This window comes from Meles meles, chromosome 15, assembly GCF_922984935.1.
Source record: "Meles meles chromosome 15, mMelMel3.1 paternal haplotype, whole genome shotgun sequence".
In the NCBI taxonomy this organism is placed as follows: Eukaryota; Metazoa; Chordata; class Mammalia; order Carnivora; family Mustelidae; genus Meles; species Meles meles.
The window spans coordinates 8,283,935-8,297,644 of record NC_060080.1 but is presented as its reverse complement, the minus strand read 5'-3'; the positions used below and the strand labels follow the sequence as shown (position 1 = coordinate 8,297,644).

The 13,710-nt window shown below is 51.6% G+C and overlaps 1 protein-coding gene across 4 annotated transcripts in view; it reads right to left on the bottom strand.

Annotated features, from left to right (window-relative positions):
* Window positions 1-13,393, bottom strand: part of LPIN1 (lipin 1) — a 69,350-nt gene extending 55,957 nt beyond the window's left edge. For all 4 annotated transcript variants that reach the window (XM_045979199.1, XM_045979197.1, XM_045979195.1 and 1 more), the window contains exon 1: window positions 13,328-13,393. The gene's annotated coding sequence lies outside the window, so the exon portion shown is untranslated. The remainder of the gene's footprint in view (window positions 1-13,327) is intronic.
* Between the last annotated feature and the right edge of the window lie 317 nt (window positions 13,394-13,710).

The window sequence follows — 13,710 nt, the reverse complement described above, 5'->3', positions numbered from 1 at the left end:
TGCAGGTGCGAGGCCTTTCACACCAGTGGACTAAAGGACAAGCAAAAGTGCAATGAAGCCAGTACCCAAGGGCACAGGCCTGGGCCTGAAGCCACCTCTCCTTTGGTTCCACAGCCCCCCTCCTGCTTCACGACCCTCAGCTGTGGGCCACACTGATCCCTGAGTGACAGGTGACCGCCTCCTGCAGCGAGGCTCAAACCCACGCCCACGCCCCTGCCGCCGCTCACGCGGCCCCGAGGACCCACTGGCCAACATATTGTAGCCACAGCCGAAAGCAAGCTCGTGACTGGATGGTGTGACCACACACCCGCGTCCCAGCCCCTCATCTGTAAGACGAGGACGTTGGCATGATGACCTACAAGATCCAATTCCAGCTCCGACCGCCCCGAGATGAAACCTGAAAGGGCATCTTTAATAATTCAAGCTAAATGGGGCTCACAGCAAAGTATACCCCTTCCCATCAGTGACCAAATTCGGGTTATTGCACAGAATCTGAAGATTTCGAAGGGGCATGACCCTGGGTTGTTATTCTGAAAGCCTCGTTTGAAAGGAATAAGGCCAGAAATGGGAAGTGACGGGAAGCGCTCCCCACCTTGCAGAGACGGACCCTGACTTCCCAGTTCCTGGTCCTGCAACCTTCCCTCCGTGCATGCCACAGCGCTGGCCTGCTGTCGTTTTCCCACCACAAATAACTGAAAGTTGCGTCGATTATCTTTAGCTACTCCCTGCGTTGAGCAACTTGGAGGCAGGGCATCTGTTCCATAATTCTTAACAAATGATGACAGGGTCACGGCGCCACCCGGCACTACAGTCCCGGACACTGTCTCAGCACCAACAGCGGTTGCTCTAACTGACCGCTGAACGATTCTTACGAAGGAGGCCACCTGGACGGCACTCTCTCGAGCACAGGAAGAAGAGGCAAGGGTTTGCGGGGCTCGGAAGAAATTGGAACCCATGTGCACTGTTGATAGGAATGCAAAATGGTGCGGCTCTATGTATGGAGCAGTACAGAACACAGCTCCTCTGAAAATCAAAAATAGAATTACCATATGACCCAGCCATTCCACTTCTAAATATATAGCCAAGAAAAGCAAAAGCAGGGTCTCAAAGAGACATCTGCACACCCATGCGCGCAGAAGCGTTCTCACAATGGCCACAAGGTAGAAAGCACCCAAGTGCTCATCGATGGACGAACTGAGACATAAAATGTGGTACATACACACCACGGGCTACGAGTCAGCCTTAAAGAGGAAGGAAATTCTGATATACATGATATATGCAACAGGGATAAACTCAGAGGATATCATGCTAAGAGAAAAAAGACAGTCACAAAAGGATTAATACCAGATGTAGGATGTTCCTATGCAAACTCCTAGAACCCCTAGAAACCCGGAGTGGAACTGAGATTACTAGGGGCTGCGGGGAGGAAGGAAGGGGTTAATGGGTTAGAGCTTCACTGGGGAGAGAAAACAAAAGCTGGAGCCAGATGGTGGCAGGACAGCAACAGGGGAACCTGCTCACACAAAGTGTGTTGAAATGTGCACTTGCAAATGAGTAAGACAGTAACCATTTATGTTACATGTGTTTGACCACCATCGGGGAGGGGGTGAGGGAGAACGCTGAACCAACCAGAACTGATTTCAGGAAGGCGACTACTGTTTGCTTGGGCCCAGGAGGTCTGGGACAGGCTTTCAGGTAAGGGGGGCTCCCAGTTCAGCCCCGGCACCTGCTCAGCTGAGGGGTGCAGGCAAGTTGGGGGCAAGCATGGCTCGTCTTCATCTCTGCCCTTCAGGATGTTTTCTAAAGAAGCTCTGGGCGAATGCTGGACGAATACAAGACGAGACCAGCTGGACACCAGCTCCCAGTTCACTCGCTCAGTTCCATGGGGAGGAAAAGGCTCAAGGAAGAAGCTAATTGGATTTACCTAAAGGTAAGAAGCCGGACAAGCCTGCCTCAGATGCACGCTCCCTGCACCTGCCCCTTAATCCCACGACTGCCTTGTCTCCACACGCAGGATGCGCAGGGAGGGCAGCACTGGGAAGCAGAAAGCATCTTAATTGCCTGCAGAGTCACCAAATTACAACCTGAAAAGAACAAAACAAAATGCTTCCACATCCAGGTGAACAGCTCTGAGGTCCCAGCTCTGCATTCACCCCGAACCAAATTACTTCCAGATCTGCTGATTTCAGTCTCCACACTGGGCAAGCAGTGGCTGCTTCCCCGACAGGGCCTCATTTATCACATGAAACAGGATTCCTCTACCTATTCCAGAAGCTTTTCAAGGACAGATGAGCCAAACCTCACAAACACCTCCATCTGGCCAAACGAGGGTTCTCTGAACTGTACTGTGGATTTTCAGAGCAGCTCTGAAGTTAGGAAACATGTAATACATGGATACATATATGTATATATATATACACACACACATATATATTTTTACTATTAATATGTTAGTAGGTCATTATTATAATTATATACCTTATAGTATTATATTAATAATATTGTATTATTAATATTCTATTAATATTATTATGTATTGATTATATATAATTATATATTATTATACATTTAATATGAAATATTTATCAAATATTATTAAATATCATATAATGATGTTTGTGATATAACTATAATTGTATATTACATCATATGTACAACATATATATAATATATTGCTTGGGATGAATATAATATATATAATATATAATGGGAGACATAATTATAATTAATATATAACATAAATATAATGTATTTATATTATAATTGACAAATAGATTATAATTAATCTATGATTATATGCTGGGTTTTTAGTGTGGTATCTTCTGGCTTTCCAGAACACTCTTTGAGGCTAATTTTCTGAGGCTGTTCCATCTCACGGAAATACCCTCTTTTCAGAGAATCTTCCCTGAGTTGGAAGCTCTACAGTTCTTATATTAGACACAGACAGATAAAACACTGAGGAACATAAAAATCCAAAATCATAGGTCCACCTGGGATTCTGCTTACAACATTAAAAATAAACAGTGTGTTCAACTTGAACTGCATCAACTATTAAATAAGAAGATTTGAATTACTCTAGGCGAAGGCTCTTAGCTGTCAATTCAGAAACTGCTTGTTCTACTCATTTGATACACAGGTGGATAAAAGTGATTTTCATTCCTCTGCAGTTCTCAGGAAATCCCAGGTAAGGAGCCACACAAACCTCCACGCTCCATTTGCACAAACTTCGCAAGGCACAGAAAATCTTCCCATGAGCAAGCTCGCATGCTAAGATCTAAGCAACCCCGTGCCGCACTCAAATCCCCTGTTACTGCCCCCTCTCTGATGAGGAACCGGGGTGCCAGGTCTGTGTGACGTTCAGAGTGGCGGGACCAGTAACAGAGGGCAGGAGCCCAGGCGGAACCCCGAGACTCCCCTGTTCTCTGCTGCATGGAGCTGCCCCCCATCTTGGTGCACGAAACTGGTAAAATGGGTGCCACCTGGTCAAAGAAAGTCAGCCTTTAGCAAAACAGATGGCAATCACTTAGATCCGAATGTCAAAGAATGTTCACCCCATGTGGACAGAGTGTCCAGTGCTACAGAGATGATCACAGGCTGGAATTAGAGTCAGAACTGCAGACAGGACATTCCAGAGCCGGTGGGGAAAGCATAGTCTAGGAGACCAAGCTTCCACGGAGAGCTGACTCATTAGAGGGAGTGAGCGCGCCATCAAGGGTGGTCTCACCGAGGAGTCTGAACCACCCTCCGGCCAAAAGGTTGTGGAGGGAATTCAAGAACCCGGTGGTGCTCTAAGTTCATGACCCTGGGACCTGGCCAGAGCAGCATCATGAAATCAAGCCTTCATCCCAAGCAAGAAACCAAGGGTGGTGGGAGGAAGGGGTTTGTTTGGGGATTTTTTGTCCCATCACAACAACAGTCCAGAGGTGGAGACCACACGGTGTACGACCCAGCCTGCGAGCAGCTCGGCAGCTCCGGGAATGAGGGGGGCAAGTGCTGCGATGTAAAATCTAGAAGAAATGAACAGCATTTGTTCTCTCCCAGCAACGTAAAGCTTATGAAGATAACGCCCCAGATGAAATTCCCTACAGACACAGTTTAAGTAACAGGCTCGTAAGGCTTTTCTTGCCATAAAACCAGGCCATGAAACACAAAGGATAAAAGTCTGGAAAACAGAAACTGCACAAAACTTGAGGTCAGAAGGCCAGGCTGAGACCGTCCTCCTCCGAACTGCGTGAGCTCTGTGCACGGGAGCAAGGCACGAACACTGTGCCTCTGATGGGACCTCACCGGCTGTCATCGTGAGCGCAACTCAAAACGATGCCCTAGAAAAGGTCTCTGTCCTTGGAAAGCTGGGGGCAAACGCGACCAGCGTCCTCCTCCCCGAGTAAGGGACTAGACCAAGCAGACTCGGCCATTGGCTCTTAATGCGGTATTTTCACAAGTACGAACACCCTGTTCAGTACCCCACCTCGGGGGTCCCCGGGGAGGTAAATCAAAACTCAAGGATGAAAAGGTCAAAACGGCCTCCTTTGTGTCGGGAGACTCTTCTGGCTCTTTCATCCTCAGAATGAGTCATCACTTCCTGGAAGCAGCCGGCCTCCCAAGCACATGCATTCCACCCTCCCCGCCCCCCCCTCCACTCTCACGGCAGGTGCTTAGGGAACACCTGTGGCATCTGGTTTTCTGGTACGTCTCGGGAGCTCCTCGACTGGAGAACCAGCCCCATCTCAGCCTGGGTGAGCGCCCCCCCACTTTGTGTTTCTGTTATCAGCAGCAGGGACACACCCGGCTACACAACAAGCTCCCTTCAAGGGCCAGCAGACTTTGACCAATTTCACCCTGGGGTCCCAGCCTGCCAGCTCCTTCGGTTAGAGGACCGCGTCTGAGAGGCTTCTAAACATGCAGACTTTTCCAGCAACACCAGGCAAAGATGATACAGCAGTGAACGAGTGTGACACAAACCACTGTCCGTTCTCACCCGCCACGGAGGGTGGGACACTGCCCGGGTGGGAACAATAACAGAGTTTAAACCACTTAATTGTTTACTATAACGATGCAAAGGATAGAATCTTCCCATCTTGCCAGAAGGAAACCAAGCTTTAGACCTGACGTCACTTGCTCAGGGTCCTGGGGCAGGAAAGGGACAGAACAGCACAGGAATCCAGGTTAAGTCTGTATCCAGCATTGTGACTATCCTACAACCCTCCCGTATGACTGGATGGTCCAATCTATGTGCAGGAGGGCACACATGGGCTTCAAATCCCATATGCAGGAAAGTGTAATGCCCGGACGTGCAAATATCTTCGCTTCTCCAACAATGAGGCCAACATGATCCCCAAGAGGTATGTGTGAATAGCTTTCTTTTTCCTAAGCTAGTGTCTGGTTTGGAAATGGGTCTGCTTGCCCGGGAGATCCGCCTGTGCGTGCCAGTCGGTCCCAGAGTGACAGGCCAGCCTCGCCTCTGCCATCTCCAGATGGCACACAGGTAAAGCAGGAGGCCTGAAAGGGGCTCATTCCTTCGCAGTTAAAGAGAAAGGGTGGGGCGCCTGGGTGGCTCGGTGGGTTAAGCCTCTGCCTTCGGCTCAGGACATGATCTCAGGGTCCTGGGATTGAGTCCCGCATCGGGCTCTCGGCTCAGCAGGGAGCCTGCTTCCTCCTCTCTCTCTATCTCTGCCTGCCTCTCTGCCTACTTGTGATCTCTCTCTGCCAAATAAATAAATAAAATCTTTAAAAAAAGAAAAAAAGAAGAAGAAGAAGAAGAGAAAGGGCAGAGGCACCTGGGGGGCTCAGGGGGTTAAGCATCTGCTTTCGGCTCAGGTTATGATCCCCCACACCTGGCTCCTTGCTAAGTGGGGAGCCTGCTTCTCCCTCTCCCTCTACCTGCTACTCCATCTGCTTGTGCGCTCTGTCAAATATATAAAAATTTAAAAAAAAAAAAAAAAGAAGAGAAAGGGCAGAGATTTTGCTAGTAAAGTCTGAATACTCGGGGATCAAATCACCCCCTCCTCTTTTTATCCCGATCTACAGTAAATACCCGAAAGTTGTCTCTGAGGACAGGGGACAGACCACTACCGCGCCCCCGCTTCCTACCCAGATCGTTCCTCCCTTCACGCAGCAAAGACCGCACGGATGCTCACCCTGCACCTGGCTGTGGGTATGGCCCCAGGGAGGGTTGGGTTCCTGTCCTTGAGAAACAGGAAGTCTCCTATCTTAATTGGCTCAGTTATCAACAACTGAATATTGAGGTCCATTTATAACTTTTCCGAAAAGGGAAGAATTTGCCTTGGAGAGTGAGCACCCTGTCACTAGGAATATTTAAGCCATTGGGCTTTTAGTCAGGACAGTTCTTCCTCAAAAATACAACAAAGGCTGCCTCCCCGGAGTTCTCCCCACAGTCCTTCAAGGCCCAGGAGGTTCTCATTCTGCATTCTCCCCGTTGCCCTGAGGCCATCGGAGGACAGCGAAGTGATGGCCCCTGGTACCCTAACAGGCATGGAACACGCTGTCACCACCCCAGCCGGGCTCAGAGAGACTGGGTGGGCCCTCCACTCACCACCCCCACACTGTTCTCCCCAGACCCCACTCTGTGTCTCCACGTCTAGGATGCACACCTGACCAAGTCTAAGTGAGAGCACAACGGCACGCAGCTCCCGGGGCCGGCCAAGATCACGTTCACCTGGGAGGTTATGAGGTAAGTGCTGGTATTGCCAAAGCATTGAAAAACAGAAACAACAAAAAGACAATTTCTAAGAAATCCCCTGAATGGCCTCATGACTAAGAAGACTTGCAAGAAAATTACACTGGTTTATAAGTAGTGTATCTTCCTTTTGTGATTTATATTTACAGCAAATAAGTCCTTCTTCAGAGCCTGGCAAGCTGACTTATCCATCGGTAGAAGTGATCAGTTACACATAAATGACAAAAAAAGGAAGTATGACGCAGTTGCAGCAAGAGGCAGAGAAAAGAACACCCCCCCCCTGAGAATCAAGATACCTCCGTTTCCTCCCTGGCCTGCCACATGGGGGCGGGGTGGGGGGCACACTTCCTTTCCTCTGGCTCTGGACTGAGGAAGCCCACCGGCTGGCTACCCCAACTAGCTCCCCAGTCCTCAATGTGGTGCTAAGACAAGCTTCTTAAATGAAGGGGCAAAGTCCTTGGGGAATTGGGGACTTCACTGGCAGGCCAGCCCGCTCCAGGAAACACTCCCCTCAAAAGAAGAAAATTCACTAGGTAAGCTTGAGATGCTTCTAGAAACCATGCAGGTCAGACTGATACTTCCTGCAGAAGTGATGGAGCAGAAAACCCAGCCGGCCCCAGCTTTCCCCACCAAAGCCCTAAGTAAAGCAGGCGGAGAACACAGAACATCACCGCTCAGTTTCAGGACCAGGGGAAGGGCGAGCCAGCTCCCAGACGATCCTGCAGGAAGAAGGGTACAGGCAGAGGTGTGGAGAGTGGGTCCCTTGGGGAGGAGGCTGTTAACCTACCACTCAGGGCAAAGAGCAAAGGCGTGGGAAGTTTTCTTCTCCTTCAAGCCCCCACCTCCACAACCAGGGGCAGGAACGCCCCATGCTGGAGCGAATCTGTGTGATTCCCGGCACAGGGCAGATACTCGAGCACCGGTTAGCCCAATCTTGAGTGGTTCCAGAAGCGTAGCACTGGAAGATGAGGGACTGGAGGTCTCATAACTTCTTGCCCAGTTATTTCATCAGAAAAATCAGCTTTTCACCCAAAATCGACAGACTCTCTGAGCTTCACAACTTGCCAAGAAACTCTGCTTTCTTGGAGGTTCTGCCAAAATTCAAAACCCTGGCCACAGCGTTCATGCCCTGCGGTGTCTGCTTCCACAACCTATCTCCACACGATGAAAGTCCATTTAAGATGGCCTCACGCTGACCCAGCAGGAAAAACGGGCAGAATACAGAGCGAGGTCGCAGAGAGAGAAGCCCATTTGGTTGGTGATACATGAGATACTCAACCCCTTTCATCATTTAAAATACGCAAAGGAGGCCTCTCAGACGGTCTAAACTCAGAGCATCTTGTAAAAACTGCAGGGCTGGTGATAGCAGGAGAAACCAAGTCATCACCCCTTACTGGTGGGTAATAAACGGGGTGAGCCCTGGGGTATGTTCGTTTTTGGCAAATACTTCGCCAGCAATCCTACCGCCGTAAGATCCGTGTCCAAAACCGTAATTGTGCATTGACTGTAATGGGGAAAATTAGAAACAATTTAAATATCTATAGGACTCTGGTTAAATAAACCATGTAACAGAACATCATAAGCCTGATTAAAAAAAAAAAAAAAACCAGGGAGAGGTAGTCCCACAAATACTAAATCGACAAAGGTATCTATTGAGTTTGGAAGGGTATACAAATATTGATTAAAATGAATCAATTTTTTTAAGAATTACTTTTACACACAGTCTGAGGTGCACAAAAAAAAAAAAAAAAAATTCGGGACTGATTTACACACCAAACAAGGTCCACAGACTGAGCCCTGGGGACCAGGTCATGGAAATAAGACCTTGGCTTTCACCATTTTCACATCCATAGCGTTGGTTCTGGCTTTTGTTTTTTCCATGCATATGTATTATTTGAACAGTAACTTTGAATGACCTCAAAGAACTGGGTGAGGCACTGAAAACTCTGGCCCACTCAGTGTTGGGGTCTCCGGCCAATGAAACTGCGGGGACAAGAAGGGGTGGCAGGGGGTCCTGCTTTGGTCAGAAAGGTCAGAGGGTGACCACTCAGCTCCTCCAGCGTTGGGATTTCGCAACGCTCAGATCTTGTAATCCCGTGTGATGAGCGTTCTCGGGTCCCTGCCAAGGAGCACAAGAGGCCTGGACAGTAGTAGAAGACGGAGAGATCGACACCGCAGGGCGGCCAGTGTGCCAGGCCAAACCCCTCCGGGTTGAGACCCCGATCCTCTGGCTCTTAACTATTTAACCAACTCACTGACCAAGCAAGGGGCCTGCATCCTCTCTGCACAGCTGCGGGCACAGTCCCTCCACGTTTGCGTCTTGGTCAAGAAGAATGTCCTCGTTCTGTGACTTCCACTTCCGTGTGACCCCCGCCCACTCCACCCCCGCAGCTCCTGGAGGGCCGGTGTCACCTGATGCTCAAGAGTGCTGCCTACAGCGCCCGGGATGAGAATGCACACTCTCCTGGAGGCAGGGTGCTGGCGTTCCGATCCCAGCTCTGCCGCCCACTAGCCTGTGACCACGTGCCAATGACTAACCTAAGCCTCAGTTTCATATCTGTAAAATGGGATGAACACCGTCCGCCTCGCGGGACTGGAGGTATGTGGCGTATTTTTCAAAGTACGTGCACCCAGCGCAAGCCACGTGCCAATCCCGTGGCCACAAACGGCTCCCAGACTCCGAATGAAGGCTCTGGCTTTAACAACTTAAATTGTACCTTCCCGAAAAGAGAACGGCAGGGAATATCAAAGGTTAAAATTAATACAGAAATATTAGAAGGATATGTTTCTATTACCATAGGGTGATAATACCTTTGTTCAAAAATCTGAGCCCAAAGGCAACCCTCAGATTGGGCAGCATTCTGCAATTATGCAGAACTCCCTGGCAGGAAATTCTTTGGCAGAAGTGGTTGCCAAGAAGAAGGTCTCACTGGGCCATGGTGCCCTGTTATCCCATGACCTTTGCTGCTTGTATGTTGTCTTTTGCAAATCAAAAGGTATGACTTGTGAGACCGGAGAACGCAGAAAGATTCTGCCAGAAAGAGAAAGTACACGTATCCAAGGAGATAGAGGGACCTCTGGGAACAAGGCACATGGGGTAAATGTGCTCGCGGTGTCCCAGAAGCTTCTAGAAAACAGGTGCATCTTGATCCCAGGGTCCACAGTCAGCTTCGCAAGCAAGGTAGAGAACATCGCACTAGGAGCAAACAGATGGTTGACACAGAGCCCTGAATGTCCTAACAGCTGTGGCTTTTTTCTGGAAAGCCCCAGCATTCAGCAGCAGCAAAAAATCTAAGTTGTTGAAGGACTCACACAGCTTGGTGGAAGGGTTAAAAGATGTGGCCATGCTCGCCAGCCTGAGAAGTGCCCTGCTGTCTCCAGCCTGAGCCCTGTCCACTCACTTCCTCCCGACCTCTCCGCTGGGCAGGGGACATGGCCCAGCCACCCTGAGCCACCGCCCCCCCCCCTCCCCAGCAGGCAGTGGCTGCTGTGGGCTGGGAGGAAGCCAGGGCCTCGGGGGTTGTACGGCTCCCCCTCCCCACACACCTGTGCACTCTTCCTCACACACCCACCTGCCCTCCCTCCACGGGGGCGCGCAATCTCACACGCACACACACACACGCACACATGCGCACACGCATATCACGGGCTAAAACAAGTTCCACAAAACATTATCTGGTATCTCCTTTTCTATTTCACTTTTTTAAATGTCTGTAGGCCAACGAAACTGAGCTGATGACCAGGTCACACACTGCATGCTCTGTGACAAATACTGACCTATGCCTAGACTCGGAACTCTGTGCAGAGCTGACCTCCTCCTCGAGGCACTCACCCTGCAGCTGATACTCCAGCCTGCCCACAGCCCAGCCAGGCTGCCTTCTTACTTCTCAGTTTGCTGAACAAAAGGTGGGGGGGGGGGGGTAGGATGGAGGAAGAGGAAGACGTGCACAGGGAAGTGGGGAGGACAAGAAGGAGGGGGCAGGCCAGTGCAGGACACCAGGACAGCAAGGGCACCTTCAGCCAGCCCCCCCTTCCCCGAGCATGAGCTGCCAGGAGCTAAAGCAGGTATTAGGTCCCTCACTCACAGCTTAGAAAGTTCCCATTTCCGAAATGACCAGCTAACAGGCACCTGGAGTCTTCCACACATGAAGAATTAAGTTGGGCCCTGCCTAACTCTTTTCACAAATTCCATTCCGATTTTGAGTGGGCTTACCCCATAACAAACTGAGGTAGTATTCAATAAAATGTACAGTGTGACATCCTCCTTCACAGGGGGCCCGCCCCAGTGCTGACAGTGGCCACTGATCTGTCTCGACCTCCTGTCCTCCTCCTCAGGACCTCAACAGCTCCGAACGCCCCCCACCCAGCCACACTAAGGAAGCTGTCGTGCAAGCAGGGCACGGCATTAGCCTCCGTGTCCCAAATGGATTGCTGTCTTCTCGGTGTTTCTCTAAAATGCTCCAAAAGCCGCTCCAATTTTTGCACCACCACCCCCCACCCATCCGCAGCCCTCCCCTGCAAGAAGCTGCTGGCAGCCCTCGCCCATACCCATCCGAATGCTCGCCCACATCAGTGTGTCTTGTGTACCCTGAACCCAGAAGAAAGAGGACCCAGGAGAGGCCAACTCCCAATAGGAGACAACTGGTGGGGGGGAGTCCCCACAGGGGTGATCTGCAGCCCAGGGGCCAGCGTTGGTCAGAACTGTCTCAGCCCTACAAAGAGTTCTCCTCATGGTACCCTGTGTTCCTCCCGAAAATAATAACCTCCTCTGTGAGTCACAGCCCCTGTGTTCTGTCCCAGGGACTCTTGTATATCTCTGTTCATTTTTACAGTGATCTCCTGAATAGGTACGGTTATCTCTACATTTCACGGATGAAGAAACCAAGGCTCAGAGAATTCAAGTCTTTGGCCGAAGTCATACAGTGGTAAGTGTCCAGTGTAACTGCAAAGCGCTAGCCTCAGCACCCCATAGGCCCATGGTGGCCTCTTTGAACTATCTTTCCATCTCCTGGCCTCCCCTGCCCTCTGGTCCAGGGCTCTGAGTTCAGCTCACTGGGCAAGGGCTGGGCCCACAGACCTCCCTCTGGCCAGGCCAGTCTGGCCATCCTCACCCCATCTGGGGAAAACTCTCCCCAGCCATTCCCAAGGTCCGCCCAGGACACAGAGATCCTTAAGGCCCTCCCATGAAGCCTCAAGTTCTGTCCCACAGAACTAGACTCAGCAGGTAGGTTTGTGCCTTGCAGCGTGCTTTTCTAGAGTGAGGAGATTTTGATAAATGAGATCTGAGATGGGGAGCACACTTCCACAGGAGCCTCCAGCAAGCTCAGGCAGAGTTAAGGTCAGGTTCAAGACTCTGGCCAAGCCCAGCTCCACCACACTACACAGCCCTACATACAAACAGGAAGAAAAGCTCCAAAATGCACATCCAGAAAGAAACATGCCGGATAATAATACAAATGTTGACAAATAGGAAGAATTATCAAAACACAGAACCCTAAGTCAAACTCAGATCTCCCAACATGGGGGGAGGGGGGAGTGTGTGTTTATTTCTCAATTACTACCCATTCCTCAACCACTTCTTTAATTCGTAAGACCCGAATTATAGAACAGATGATAAAAATCCACAATCATCATGCCATTCCTCAGATTTAAAAAAAAAAAAAAAAAACCTTATAAATTCTCATCTTTTCCAAAATACTCCTACTATCCTGGGGATACTACTGAGTGCTAAAAAACTCTCGGACTTAATCTGCCCGGTTCTTTAGTTCAAGTTTCCTGTTTGGTGGTCAAACGCTGGGTTGTCATCTGCTTTCTCTGGCGACTACTCTCCAGGTAAATTAGCCGCCCATTACCTACACCGCAGCGCTATGGCACTTGAGTTATTTCCAAACCACTACTTTTCGTCCTACAACCTCCTGGCCTTCCCCAAAATAAAATTCTTCGCAAGGGCATGTGATGGAACTAACCAGGCCTAGCACCCACTGGGCTGCAGGAAAGATGCACGGAGGCCTGGCAGGGGAGAAAACAAGGGTAATCTGAGAACCGGATTCCAACCCTGGTCAACCTGCCCGCGCGTGACCTTGTTCACGTAGGTCAGCCTCCCTGGGCCTCAGTTTTCCTCCACCGCAGGGCAAGATTCCTAAGCCCCGGGAACATTTTCACAAAAGTTCCGGGCGCACCGCAGGAACTGCCCGCTACACCGCCGGAACCCACCCGTCCCCGCTGGATGGAGCCCGTCCCGCCGTCCCAGGGACCCGCGGCAGCCCCCCGGGGTCCACCAGGCGGGTCAAGGTCAGCCCGGAGCGCGCCCCGAAAGGGAAGGCCCGAGGGATGCTGGCGACGCCGCCGGAGCCCGGGCCTGCCTCTCCGCCTCCCTCCCGGGAGCACTTCCCCCGAAAGGGCCGCGCAGACCGAGCTCCGTCCTCCCGCGTCGGGTCAGCCCGGTCCCCAGCCCCGGCCCCCCGCCCCGCAACCGCTCCGGCCCCACCGCGCAACGCCCGCTCTTGGGGCCCCGCCCCGCCCCTCCCGGCCTTGCCGAGGCTGCGGCCCCTGCCTGGTAGCGGCCGGGGTCCCGCCGCGGCTCGGCCCGGGGCTCGGCGAGCGGCGGACGGCGCGGAAGCTCCCACTCACCGTGCGGCGCCGCGCGCGTGGCCGCCTTTGTATGCAAACACTCTCCGTCCGCCGCGCGCCCGCTGTCAGCGCCTACTGCCCCCGGCGGCGGGGGCGGGGCGAGGGCGGGGCGGAGGCGGGGCGAGCGGGGCCGCGAGAGGGCCTCCGCGAGGCGCGAGCCGCCAGGGCTTTTCTGGCCGGTGGCCGCGGAGCCTCCGCCCTAGGAAGGCTCCATCCGGTCCGCTAGCCCTTTCTTCACCGCCCACCTCAGCTTTCCTGTTGGGCCCGTCACCTTAGGCCACATTTCTGATTATCCGACCCAAAGCCGAAGTCATTTATTTAATTCTCCAAGCTAGACTGCCATGCTGCGGGAAGCCCTTGAGTTCAGGGCACGGGCAACCTGG